Source organism: Phocoena sinus, chromosome 11 (assembly GCF_008692025.1).
Source record: "Phocoena sinus isolate mPhoSin1 chromosome 11, mPhoSin1.pri, whole genome shotgun sequence".
Classification (NCBI taxonomy): domain Eukaryota; kingdom Metazoa; phylum Chordata; class Mammalia; order Artiodactyla; family Phocoenidae; genus Phocoena; species Phocoena sinus.
This window is the reverse complement of record NC_045773.1, coordinates 89200750-89215177: the sequence shown is the minus strand read 5'-3', so window position 1 is coordinate 89215177 and position 14428 is coordinate 89200750. Positions and strand designations below refer to the sequence as shown.

Genomic DNA, 14428 nt, shown 5'->3' with positions numbered 1-14428 from the left:
ATATGTACGTGTGTGTGTTTCGTGTATGTACGTATGTATTTGTAAGTAGTAAGGATTAATAGACAATTTTGAGGTGGCGTTGTCAGAGGCATTCTTCACTAAAATAATGATTTTCTTTCATCCTTTCTAGGCAGAGTGTTTGCTGCAAAATGAAGGTGATGGAGCAACTGGAATTGGTATCTGCCAAGAGAGGCTTTGTCTTTACTTGCTTGGGTACGTCATTCTGTAGCTGGCAGCCCCCGACCATCCTTCCAGCTGTTGCCCCTGAACTGTGAGCCTTTTGCTTTGAGTGCATTCCTCCAGGTACCTCGCAGGCCTGCTGAAGGGGTCGGTGGCAAACTGGAAGATAACCACGCAGCACTCATGCGCATGGTCCCCTTTGGCATGTAGTCATATGCTGAATGCATTCACGATGACTGGTTCGATTAAATACGCCTTCATTTATCTAATACAACCCACAAATGCCCTTAATTTTGCCACTTCCCACATCAAAACCAGAAAGCTGAAGAAGGAAGATTGTAAGGAAGGTTTCACATTAAGGATTCTGGTGACAACAACCTGGTGATTTTTCAGTCAGGATTTTTTTTTTCCTTGGGATGAAATAGAAAATAGATGGGTAATTATTTAGTTGAGCTTAAAATGTTTCTTCTGCATGAGTTCCAGAGAAAATGAAAATGCTTTTGTTATTAGCAAGGTAATGAAAGGAGGACCTGAGGTTTCAGGTAGGTGGGGGAACTTGAGAGGGGGTGGAGGCAGGGGGAGTTTTTCAATTGCGGTGTTAAGGGAAGGGGAAAATGAAAGAAAGAGAAGGTGAATAAGTGGTTTTTTAAAACAGGACTTATAGCGCTGTGTGGCAAGCAGGCTAAAATTTACTGAAGAAGATCAAGTTTAAAGTTGCCATTAGAAGTAGAATTTTAAATGTATCATAATTATGGCAAATTTGATTTGTTCTTCCTGTGAAATGTCACATAGCCTAACACCATAAAAATAGTCTTTGATCCAATGAAAGATATTTAAGGAACAGAGGAAAAGAAATCCCGTATACCATTAGACGTACATACATCTCATTAGGTATTTCCTTGATGACCAAAAACTGGATTCAGGTTTCTCCTTCTAGGCAAACCCTGGATTCACTGGGGGAGATGCTAGGATTCAGGTATTTGAGGATAGAGAATTTAAAGTTACATATTTGTTGAGATAAATTATCTATCTCTAACATAATTATGACATATATTTCCCCCGAGTCTCTTTTTTAATATTAATGTTAGTGCACAGAATTATGAAATGTTAACTCTGAAACAAAGCAGCCCATCTGGTCTCACAGGTTGATTGACTTGCTCTATTTCTGTGTACCTGTCTGTACTTAAACTCTTGAGTTCTCAGTTCATTTGTAAATTGATGAAGATTAGATTGGATGAAGTCTTAGGTTCTTCCTCAGTCTACAATTCTGACTCTTATCTAACATATTTAATTGAGTTTAAGATACACATTTTTTTCACATTTTAATATCTCTAATATTGAAGTATATCTTACGGTAGAAATTTCCTAAACACTGTATCATAATCAGCAGGTTTTCCTTTTCTTTTTTGAAGGTATGTAAAATAATGGTGCTTGTAACAATTAACGTCATGTTAGATTTGATGGAACGTGATGTATAATTGAGGTATAAACCCCAAACATTCCAAAGTCAGCTAATGTCATCATCCATCAGCCAACCATTCCAAAATCCACTTAGTTCACATTGTTGGGCATCTTTGAGAGGTGTATGGAATTTTGATTCCAGAAGAGAATTTAGCTGATGGGTGTTTCACAAAGAAAATCTTCTTTTCTTTTCTTTGGATATTTATTCTAGAATAATCCATTTCTCTTTATATGAAACTATCCTGTTCCTTGGTTTTGTTCAAAAGTCAAGCCCATTTAATTCCTGGCTATGCTGGTATAGGAATGTAAAATAGGTAATGAGACTGACAGTTCTTTTCTATGGCTAAATTTACTTATTTTAACAGTTAATTAATTCAAAAGTGATTTGTTGAATTTCCATGTATCATGCTATCTACTAATGATAAAAATAGTAAACAGGATTCAACCTCCAACCCTTCTCCCCTCCCCGGGGGTCATTCGGGGGTGGGACTGAAAGTTCCAACTCTTTAATTCTGTGGTTGCTTGTGTCCAAAAGTCCCCTCATTAGCATAACAAAAGACACATTCCCAACTCCCATCACTTGGGAAAGTCCAAGGTTTTTAGGAGCTATGTGCCAGGGATAATGGACAAAGACCAAGTATTTATTTCTTATTATAAATCACAATATCAATAATAAAAGTGCATTAGTAATCAAAATAGTTGAAAACATGTATAACTAGTTATTGAGCAGGGGTACACAGAGAAAATAATTTTCTTTTTCTCTGATTTCTGTCTTTTAACATGGCTAGTCATATCTCTAATTTATTCCTGTTATTTTTTGAGGTGATTCTTAGTTTCCTAGTCATTTTAGATTATAAGAATATTTAGGTACATATTGCTCACTTTCAGAGAGTAAAAAATTCTCAACAAGTTTAAATAAAAATTCCAGTCCCTTATCTAATTTGATTTGAGAGTCTTTCTTTTCACGGTTTAGGCTAGACACATGGCTCTGGCCTGCCGTAGGGAACAAGCCATGAACTCAACTTTGGATTTCTCCCTTCCTCTTTCAAGCCTTTATTTAGCTGCTGTTTTTTGTAGTTCTTTCTTGGCTAATAGGAAATGGCCAGTGTGTTCTCCATTATAGCAAGCTTCTAAATACTGCTTTCTCACGTATAACATTTTTTTGAGTTCTTCAGCCAATATCTCCAAACACTGTTCACTGAGATTGTTCCAGATCATTGCTTCATGACATGGGTGATGTACTTTCCAGCTGACCAAGAGTGACATCCTTTTAGCCTTTGTCCTGAGGGATCCATCCTGTTCGCATCCCCACTTCCCCAGAAGCATTTTTTAAAGTTTGAGTCCATCAAGACAGCTCAAGATCACTTAGTCTAAAAAGAAATTCATTCCTTGTTTTCGTGCCAGACTATGGGTACTCGACTCCCCAAGCCACTCTCTCTTCCTTGTCTTGCCGTAAAAGGCAACCGCAGCCAGCCATTTATCTTCTGATTTTTCCAGATGGACAGCAGGTTCCAGTACCTGTTTTTATGGGCACTGTCAAACTTCAGGAACACACATAAATTCCTCCTAAATGGCAAGTGCTCCCAAGGCCTCCTTCATCAAAATTGGATGCACTGGGTAAGGCTAAAAATCTGCATCTTGAAAGTATCTATGATCTGGTTTCTTCTGCAGACATTCAAAGCCTCAGGGAGCCCCTCTTACTTGGTTAGTGGGGAAAACCTTCCTTCCCTTCTTCATATGCATTTTTCCTGGTAACAGCACTTGTTATTAGGTGGATGATTCTCCTTCCACAACTTATCTTCCTCTCCAGGCACTCCTATCTTTTGCTTATATAGAGTGGATGGGGAAGGTGTGAAGGAAAAAAGTTCCCATCTGATCACTTCTTAGGAAACCTTTGAGGTTAACTTTTTGGCTGCTTTTTAGAACATAGAGAGACTTATTGACAGAGATATTCAGTGTGTTTAATGGCCATCATGGCAGACCATTGGAATGGATTCAGACCATGATATTAAAACATCATTCTGGAAAGGCCTTGATGATCCAGGATCCACTATCTATTTGCTGGATCATTAGAAAATCAGGGAGGTTCCAGGGAAGAGGCCAAGGTAGTGGAGTGGTAGAGCTAAGGGAAGTGTCTGTTTACCAACTGCCCAGAAGTATGTCTATGTTTTAGCTACTAGGTGAATATCAGCCCTTCCTATGACATATTATCCTTGGGATTGAAGCTTGAGCTATAGTCTCCAGATAATAAGAAAAGTCTTATTTCACATCTCATTACATTTGAGTTATGATGGAGCCAACATCCAAAAAAATTTTTTTATAAATGTAACTGAGTTAAGGAATGAGCCTTGGAAAGCAGAACCCATAAAGAAGCAGAAGGCATAAAAGGAGAGGAAATCAAAACATTGTGATAACCAGAAAATAAGAGCTTTATCTTAAAAGCAGGCCATTTGTAGTGGAGAAGATGAGACTGGACATGAAGGGAACAACTTTGTGTTGATCGATGACCTTCATAAGAAAATTCCTAGGAGGGTGGTGAAGATGAAAGCGAGCGAAAGGGCATGAGAGAGCAGAGGAGCGGGAACGAGGGGATAAAAGTGGCAGGTAGAGGCAATTCAAGTGTGGGGTTTTAAGGATGGAAAGAAGCTGGTTGGTAGTTAGAAGAACATACAGAGCAGGAATGTTTGCTTGGAAATTTGCTATTGTTGTTAATAACTTCAGCATGTTTGAAGGCAGGAGAGTAGGAGCTGATAGACAGTAAATAGGTGTGATTGTGAAGAAAATGTGGAGCACAGCTCCTCTGCATCTGGAAGGTCTTTATCAAGAGCTCACACAGATGGAGGGATTGGCTTTCTGAAAGACTGGATGATGGGTGTGAATAAAGAATGAGTGTGAGCAAAAGGAGTGTTGTAAGCCGGTAGACTGCTGTCTTCTGAGTCAAGTAGAAGGCAAGAAGGTCACTCAGAGTGACAGAGTGAAAAGAAAGAGAGAGAAGGTCTAGAATATTCAGCAAAGGGTAGAGGAGAATTTGTAGAACTGAATTATCAGGCTGTGAAGTAGGTTCCAGCTTCAGTTGGACACTGGATTGTTGGTGGGGCTCGTGGCTCTGAAGAGACCTATATGTTCTGAGGTTCAGGAAAAGGAATGTAGAGAGATGGTGCATTTGATCCAGGGAAAGGAACTGCCATGTCTGGGTGCTTAGGCATGGCTAGAGTGAGCAAGGAGAGCACAACAGAACGGAGTGTCTATAGCTCAGGCATGGGCGTGAGTCCGCAGAATGGACAGGCAGAAGCGTGAGGTCCCGCGTAGACGGTAGGCTCTGCTTAAGTAGGAAGCAGATCATCTAACTGTTAAATGAGAAGAGGGCTTGACATACTGGTTCTTCTTTCGAAAGGGAAATGGGTTCCACAGGTGTTGAGGACCTGGAACGCCTCTCTGAAATGTAACTGGTATGGGAAGTTGGGAGGGAATAAAGTCTTCACTGGTTTGGCTTTTGATCTGAAATAATTTCAGCAGTGCTATATGCTAGGGAAATAAGGAGGAGTAGCCCTGGAATGGACAAGAGCAAAGCCACATGGACAGATGCAAATATGTGTGTGTTCACTTGCTTTTGAAAGCAAACATTTTGTTTTCAGCAAACAGCTTGCATCTTGTGCTTCCTCGATTTTTTTTTTTTTTAAAGGAAATTACACACACAAAACAGCCTGTCACTGGTGGCTTCCCAGAGAAGGAAGAGAGGCCCTTGAGTGTTTTCCAGTAACCAGCTCCCTAAGCTGGTTCTCACACAAGAAAGAAACTCAGAGTAACAAAAAGTGCCTGTGAAAGGTTCTTTTAGACTAAAATTTGGTGGAGATTAAAAGAGGGCAAAAGTTCAAATGAGAAGGAGCCACTGCCAAGTAAGCAGGAATCTTAGCCAAGGGGAAGGAAAAGGAGACGCTGGTTTAAAATGCAAGTAACCATGGCGAGCCAAGAGTTCAATGCTAGAATCTAGTTAAGAAGTAATATCACACAGAGCCGTGATTGTTTATTCAAAGCAGGCCATGAGAGAACAGTTGTCTCCAATGGGTACTCTCACAGCTTGGATTCAAAATTATAAGTGCATTTTTAAAAGTGTCCAGCGCTTCTCTCTGACCCATTTGGTATTAAGCAAAAAGAAAAGAAAGCACAAAGTTTATTCTCAGTGTCTCTTGTGGGTTTAAGACAGCTTTACATATGGAAAAGCATTTTGGTGTCAGCTGTTGAACTGGTTTCCTGCTATTCTGCTTTCAGTTGCCATTGGAAACTCTGCCTGACCATGTGGTAACATCACCCGTTTCCCAAGGTTCAGAAACCAATGCGCCTCTGAAGGGAAGCAGAACGTTTCTTTCTTTACACGTGCGTGTTGTGCTTTGCTCCTGTTTAAGAGTGAGAAGGGCTTGCAAACAGCTAAAGGACTGTGAGAATAAAGATGAGGTGTTGAAATACAAGATAAAGGTAAGCCTGATGTAATGAAACCTGATAAAGGTAAGCCTGATGTAATGAAAGAGGCTCTGCAATGACCAGAGACTCACCTTCACATTCATGCCCATCCTTCCCATCTAGATGGTCCATTTGCTGTCATTAACACTGTGTTGAGAAGCAGAGGCTTCCATCCTTCCTGTGTCAATGAGATGGCTATCAATACAGCAAGGGTTTTCAGAAGGGGGAAGGTACCTGAGCTTCTGAAATTTATGCAAAACTTCGATGTCATTCTGCATGTGCGTTTTTCTGGGGGAATCTGTCAATCATTTTCCTGAGATTATCAAAATGGTCCGTGAACCAAAAAGTATTAAGAATCAATGAACTCAAGTATCACTAAATAAAGTATGTTGGCTGCACTCAAACATATGTAAAGAAAGTAATTAATAGTTTCAATTGTTACAATATAGTAATATGGGCAGTGCACTGGGAAAGCTTTCTCCCTGGTTGATGGATACAAAATGACCAAGGAGAGGAAATTTTCAAGAGGAGATTGACTCACTGCAGGAAGCTGAGAGAACTGGTGTTCCAGTCCTATCCAGGCAGGGGGATCATCTCCCAGCTCTCAAAGAATGTGTCATATCTATGTTCTGCTCTTTTGTTAAGTCTTGAGCCATTAGGGAATCTAAGAGCTGCAGGAGAACCTATATTGTCAGGAAAGGAAGAGGTGTGTTTCAGAGCTCAAATAGAAGGGCAGCCTAATCATGTGGTCTCATCAAGGGAAGTAGTCCAGCAACATATTCCAGCACTTAAATCATATAATCTGGACTCAGACTGCTTAGGTTTGAAGTCTGGTCCATTAAATATAGTAGATATTATCATTATGTCCTAGTTACATATGATCTCTGTGCCTGAATTTCCTCATCCTTAAAGTGGAGTTATGATAGTATAGTTGATCCTCATTGTCTTAGTCTACTCAGCTGTTATTATAAAATACCATAGACTGATTATCTTAAACAAAAGAGATTTAATTTACTTTTTTTTTTTTTACAATTCTGGAACCTGTAAGTCCAAGATCAAGGTTCAGGCCGTTTTAGTTTCTGGTGAGAGCTTTCCTCCCAGCTTGCAGACAGCTGCCCTCTCACCATGTCCTCATGTGGCTTCTTCTCAATATTTATAAGCTGGAGTGGGGAGCTCTGCCATGTTTCTTCTAAGGGCACTAATCTTATCAGATCAGGGCCCCACCCTTATGACCTCATTTAACCTTAATTTACTTTCTTGGAGGTGATGCCCCACCTCCAAGTCCAGCCACACTGGGGGGTAGAGGTTCAACATACAAATTCGAGGGGAACACAGGCATTCATCCTGTGCACTCATTATTCACCGATTCCATGTTTGTGAATTTACCTACTCTCGCTACAATTTATTTATGACCCCAAGATCAACACTCATGGCATTTTTGTGGTCATTTGCAAGCATGCAAAGAAAGGTGAAAATTTTGAGTTGCCCAGCATGCACACTCCCAGCTGAGGTTGGACAAGGTGATGCTCTGACTTGTTTCAGCTCTCATACCGTAAACAATTGTGCTTTTTATGGTCTATTTAGTGCCACATGTTTAACATATTCGTGCTTTTATTGGTGATTTCACTGTTTAAACTGACCCTAAACATAGTATTAAATGCTATCTGGTGCTTCTAAGTGCAAGAGGGCTGTGATGTGCCTTATGGAGAAAATATATGCATTAGAGAAGCTTTGTTCAGGCATGAGTTGGTCTGAGTGCTATTGGCCATGAGTTCAATGTAAATTAATCAATATCATATATTAAATAAAGTGTCTTTCAACAGAAACACACATAAAACAAGATTATGTATTGACCAGTCAAAGAAAATATTTCAACCAGATGCTTTCAGGAACCTAACCCTTTATTTCTCCTAGAAACATCAGATCAGTATTGTAGAACATAATGACCATGAATAATGAGAATTGGCTGTATATGACTATGAGGATTAAATAAGTTATATATAAAGTCCTTATGAGACTGCTTAGTTCAGGCTGCTATAACAAATAGACTGAGTGGCTTAAACAACAAACATTTCTCACATTTCTGGAGGCTGGGAAGTCCAAAATCTCAGTGCTGGCTGGCTCTGTTCCTGCTGAGGACCCTCTTCTTGCTTTGCAGATGAATGCCTTCTTGCTGTATACTCACATGTTGGTGAGAGAGAGATCATCTCTCTCATGTTTCTTCTTATAAAGGCACTAATCCCTGTCACAAGGGCTATACCCTCATGACTTAATTATCACAAACTTCCCACCTTGAAATACCATCACTTTGGGAACTGGGGCTCAACATATGAATTCGGGGGATACAAACAGTCCACAACAACTGTCTAACTCATACTGAGTAATCAGTATATGCCCTTTATTATTATTTTCTCAGAACTAGAATAGAAATATTACTCCACAGTTGGAACAACAATTAAGTGTTAATACTTGTTCAAAGTGTTATATCATCAGGATTGATAATACGGCAGAAAGAATTTATTAACTGCTGGATTGTCTACCCCACCATTTCAGCAGAAATATCCAAAGATGCTAAAATTTTAGCTGTAGATATGGCTCAGGTTATATTACTCATTCTTTCATTTACATCATCTGTCAGACATTTACTCTGCATATTTGTGTAGTGAGGTAAGTGCTGTAAGCGTACCAAAATGAATAAAACTTGTGTATAACTAAGTAAGTAAATAAAGATGTGGTATAAGCAGTGGCTTAATAGGAATGCAAAGAAAACATTAAGGGAATGCAGAGATGGGATCAATTCCCTGTTAGTTCTCTCAGCATTTTTCTGAGAATTTCCTGGTCTTAACCTAACTCCCAGGGTGATATTTGTGATGCATTAGAAGGGGGGAATTTTCAGCTTCAATAAGGCCCATGAGGTGAGGTTGGGGGGACGAGGACCAAGTTGGCCATCACGGTCTGTTAGGACTCCATCTTCTGCACTGATTAGACTATCACACTGTCATCAACATACTTGGTGGATTAGAGCCCAGATTCTGGAGGAAGACAGCCTGGGTTCAAGTCCTGTTTTTCCCACTAGCAGCTCTGTGACCTTGGGCAAGTTACTTAATTTCTCTGGGTTCCAGTTTCCTTAATATATAAAATGAGGATAATGATAGTGCATTCTAGCATTGCTATGAGGATTAAATAAGTAAATATTTGACAAGTACCAGAACAGTGTCTGGCATATAATATACTTTATTTCTATATTTAATAAATAACCAGATCATCATCTCTGAATGTCCTGTACCAGACATATCCTAGTGGATAAATAAGATGATTAACAATCAGTTGTTGAATGAATGAGTGAAAAGTAAATGACCTTCGGGAAATGCCAGTAGGAAAGAAAATACAAGGAAGTGATTTTAAAAAGAGCTAATTTGATAGTTAAGATATTTTCCATTGCTGCTTCCCTATACGAAAGCTTCTAATGTGCCAATTCCATTAAAATAAAGTCCAAATCTTATGGCACGGTATATAAATTTTTAGAAGATAGGGTTTGCAGTAGTAGTATGTAAACCCCTATATCTCAGTGGTTTAGGAAAACAAAAGTGTCTTTCACTAGCAAAGTCTGATGAAAGAGTTCTCATCCAATTATTGAGAAATGCAGGCTTTGTTTATCTTGTGATGCTACCGTCTCATAGCACCATGATGATGAAGGAGAAGAATGGAAAAGGAACATTAACTCTAAAGTGCCATGGTCCAGATGCATGTCATTTCTGCTCACAGCCCAGCCCTCAGAACTAGCTGTATGTCCCAAATGCTGCCAATGGGGAGAGGCTGGGAAATGTAGGGGCACATGGATATCCAGTGAGCAGTGTCTATGCCATACATGGCATACAAGGCCCTCAGTAGTCTGATCCCAACTATTCCCACCATGTCTTTCGAACAAAATGAGGTCTTGAGGTCTCATAACAGTATCGAATAATCACAGGATGTATACAATAGACTTTCATCGCAAGGAAGTTTGGTTGTGGCCTGAAGAGAGTGTTCTCTAGACTCCTATTTGGTTTTGTGGGGAAGACAAATATAGAATGGGGCTTCTGCTCTCAAGTTGCTTACAATGTAGTTAAGGAAATATGAAAAGAGAGTTAAGGGGATAAGGCAGTGTAGGATCAATTGCAACTGAGTGCAAGAGATGCGGTAGCTTGGTTTTGTGGAAGGACCTTGAGGTTTGGAATCAGGCAGTCCTAGGCTCCAAAGTTTACTAATTGTATTATCTTAAGAAAGTCACTTAACTTCTAAAGATATATATCCACATACATACTGTAAGTGTACACACGCACACACACACACACACACACACACGTCCTTAGTAACTCAATAAATAGTAGCTATTATTGTTTTTCTTTAACAAAACATCTATGATGAGAAATAGATTTTTTTCCCAGGGTATGCAATAGCATAGGTTATTATACTACTTATTCTTTTTTAAACACCTGTTGAACAGCAGCCCCAAAACAAAGGTAATCGAGTCTGAAAGAATTCTTCCACATCTGGTCAGGTTCTAAGCCTAAGCTTAGAAGATCTATCCTGCTACATTTCTGGGGAATGTGAGCCTACAAAAGCTACACTCAGCAAGATTATAGCAGCAGTTGGCTGGGGTGCCCTGCAGTGGTAAGCAGCCCTAGAGTTCGTGCCTCACCCCTGCTGTCCACTGGTACCCACACCGCCTGCAGGCGTGGAGCCAGGCAGTGGACTGGGGACATGGGAGGGCATGTAAAATAGGAAAGTAGCCCGTGCACTTTCCATTGCAGCCAATGCCTCCTCACTTTCCAGCCTACTAATCCTGGGTTATGGGGGACTTCTTTTTCCCAAATCAATTGGCTGAAGCTTTCTGAGTCACAGATGACTGAATTATTTCAAAACTTATGAAATGCAGGGGGGCGGTTATTATCTGCTTGGCTCTCCGGGTCATTCTGATTTCCAAAGTCAATTCTGAATAGCGGATGTCCCATCTCTTTTCCAGAGCCCTGTCCATCATAGACCCTGGGAACTTACAGAGGGTGTTGACAGATATCCCACATATATTCTGATCCACGATGAAGGGGCTCTGGCTGAATGGAGCTCGCGCTCTCTGGCATCACACTATTGATTGTCACAGACATCAGTGGATCCCTTTTTATTTTGCAAATATCACTACTGTTATGAATAAGAATATCATCTTACCATCTCCCTCAAAGCACAGAAGCAAATAGAAAGGAAAAATCCCATAATTTTAACTGCATAAAGCCGTCTGGGGCTCTGTTCGTCAGAGAATTCAATTCTGCTGAATAATTCTCCATAGGCATGAATAATAAAAGAGGGGATTATTACCCATCTGTTTGCCCTCTCAGCTTTTGTCCAGCCCTTATTGTCTCCTCAGGCTGGATCCATCTGATTGCTTTAGTGACGCAGGAAGACATCACCAAATATGAACGCATTCCCAGGCTCTGGGAGCCTCTCACCGCACTGAGGTGGAGTGACACAGTATTTTGCCTTCGAGCATTTCAGCAAACTGGGGCTGCAATAAGATATTTAAGGTCAAGGCCATGACATCTGTGGCTGGGAAAGGGCCAGCAGAGATCATTTTTATCTTCTGTTGCACACATGCAGTCTGTTCATCACCAGGCATCAAGATCTTGACAGAGCAGCCAGGGAAAGCACGGTGAGAAGGGCTCTCATCTCAGCTGTCAGGGTTGCTGTTTATATTATTTTGCCTTGTTTTTCCCTACAACCTAACATAAAGCTTTCTCAGGCTTGGGCAAGACTTTGCAGGGCCTTTTTTTTCTTTCTTTCAGGAAGACAAATTTGAACAGGAGTTGGGCAAAGAAGGAGAAGGACTTTGAAGCATTAATTATTCTTGACCTCCAAGTTGTATAATCCAAAGGCAGTACTTTTAGGGAAATAGGCATGGCTGCCAAATTTTATAAACCTAATAAGAAAATAAAATAATTTTTTTATATCAAACCACTTCCACTTGAACCCCATGTGAAAAACCTATCCATCACTCTCTTCTACCCTTTTAGTCTTTTCAATTTGTGCAGAATTATAGATGATGAAATAAATAGTTTCGATTAGAATAAAAACATTTTCGTTGGTGAAAATCACCGTTTACTTGTTTTGTGACTTTTAATGAATCCTGTTAGAGAGTGGAAATAGTAGCTGTACTTGAATGCTTTCAACTCACACTCTTAGACCCAACCATACAAATGATGGTAAGAGAACCACTATGGTGTCAGAGGGCCTTAGTTCAATTCTAGGCTTTGAAACTAACCACCATGTCTTCTTTACATCTTAGGGCTTCATTTTCCTCACCTGTAAAATGATACAGCTGGGTACGATTGTTTCCAAAGTCCCTTTTTGCTCTCAAAGTCTCTTTTTCTTGAGGGTATTTGCTTCAAGTGGTATTTGCACTAAGTATTAACAGTTTCTCTGTATTGGTTTTGTGGCTACTCTATGAAATAAAACATGCTTATCTTTGTCTTCAGGAGGGTAATAGAGGCTAAAATGGAGAAGGTGACATGACCTTCACCTTTTAAAGCCGTATTATCCTGACCAACTTCTGGGTTGTGCTCCTAATCTACTTTTGATTATGTCTCTTCTTTCACTAAAGACATGGAAATAAGAAATTCAGAAAGAAGATGCCTATTATGATTTCACACACCCTCACTTTTATTTAAAAATGTATTGCTATCATGCACTTACTTTATAATTTACCATTAATCTCTGTGACAGTACCGTGATCAGGATTTCAGAACATCTTTGAAAGATGCATTGTCTCCTACTGCTTTTGTACAGTGAGCTGCACTTTGCTGCTATCCACTTTCAAGGTTGCTGAAGCACATTCATAATGGGTTATCATGATCCCAGATAAAAGCAACCCAGCAACACCAGCTTACACATCCAGGCTTTCCTTACAGGGATCATATTTTACTTTTCATACTCAAAGAACTGGCTTCACCCTGCACTTTTTCAGGGTCCAAGAGAAAAATTTAATGAACTATTAAGATCTAGTGTCAGAATTCAGCTCCTCTGAAGTCCTGGGTGGTAATACTACTTTTGCATTTACATTTCTAAGGACAAAGGGGAAGGAGTTGGTAATTGACATTTTTTAAGTCCTATCTCTCATATATTCCAGATGCCATGTTAGGTGTGTTGAAAACCTTTTCTCATCTAATCCCTCCCAGCTACCTGTGAGGTAGGAAGTATTATGGCTGTACTGCAGTTGAGACCCTAAGGCTTGGAGATACTTTGGAAATTACTGAATATTAAGTAAGGATATATAGAAGCAAGACTGGAACCCAGATCTGTTTATCAAATCTGTATGGTGGGTTTGTGATTTTTCCATCCTTTAAAAAAATTTTTTAAACTGTTTGCTTTATATACATAATACATTTCATAATCAATTCTTTCAGTATCTAATAGATCGTTTTCATTTCCTACCATGCAATCATCAGCAAATAAACAAAAAAACACATCTTTTGGAGTTTGATGTTTCCCTGTCTGCCACTTGACAAGGAGGACCAAGGTTCTGCAAATATTTTTATAGATCTGACATGGGGTCTTTGCAAGCCAACCATAATGGGGCCTAATATTCATGAGTCTGAAAGTCCTTCCCTGCTACAAAAGCGTCCATTTGCCCTGCCTTTTCATCAAGCAAGGGGATGTAGTTCTTATATACAAGAGTTACTGGTGGCAAATAACCAGGAGAGTCTTGTGAACATGTCTAGTCAGTTGAAGAACTCAATTTTTAAAATCTTCGTAAAGAAGGTGAGATTTCAGGATTTTATTCTGTCATGGATAGAGTTACGTGTGTGTGTATATATGTATATAAATGGAAAATACAGATTGTGAAAAACACCAAGTTACTTAGAAACTATGGAAATTTCTTGCAAACTCTAGAGAGAGGAAAGTCAACACCAAAGGCAGTCTGCAAGCTTCACGCAGGTTGAAAGTACTGAAGGTCACATGTATGTCATTTTACCAGATGTACACATTAGTGCAAACGTACATCCTAAGCAATCCCTATGGCAGGGTGCCCTGGGGGAGAGAAACTTAGTCTGTATCTAAGGAAACATCCTTAGCTCGTGACAGCAAATGCTGATATTTAATGTTCCTTTTACTTTTATTCAATTACAAGAGACTTTAGTCCTAAAATAGAGAGTCCTGAAAATCACCCCCCTTCTAAAAATTAATAGTTTTAAAATTCTTAACAAGATCTCGTATTTCTAGGAAACAAGCAATTCTTTGCAGGTTTTTCATCATGTTATGTTCTAGTGCTGGAGCACTTGTCAGGATCCTGTAGCTTCTT

The 14428-nt window shown here is 39.7% G+C and overlaps 1 long non-coding RNA gene across 1 annotated transcript in view; it reads left to right on the top strand.

Moving 5' to 3' along the window:
- Positions 1 to 6014, top strand: part of LOC116761574 — a 263648-nt gene extending 257634 nt beyond the window's left edge. Inside the window, exons 4-5 of the long non-coding RNA XR_004352061.1 lie at positions 131 to 213; positions 5911 to 6014. This is a non-coding gene — a long non-coding RNA (uncharacterized LOC116761574). The remainder of the gene's footprint in view (positions 1 to 130; positions 214 to 5910) is intronic.
- Positions 6015 to 14428: the final 8414 nt, after the last annotated feature.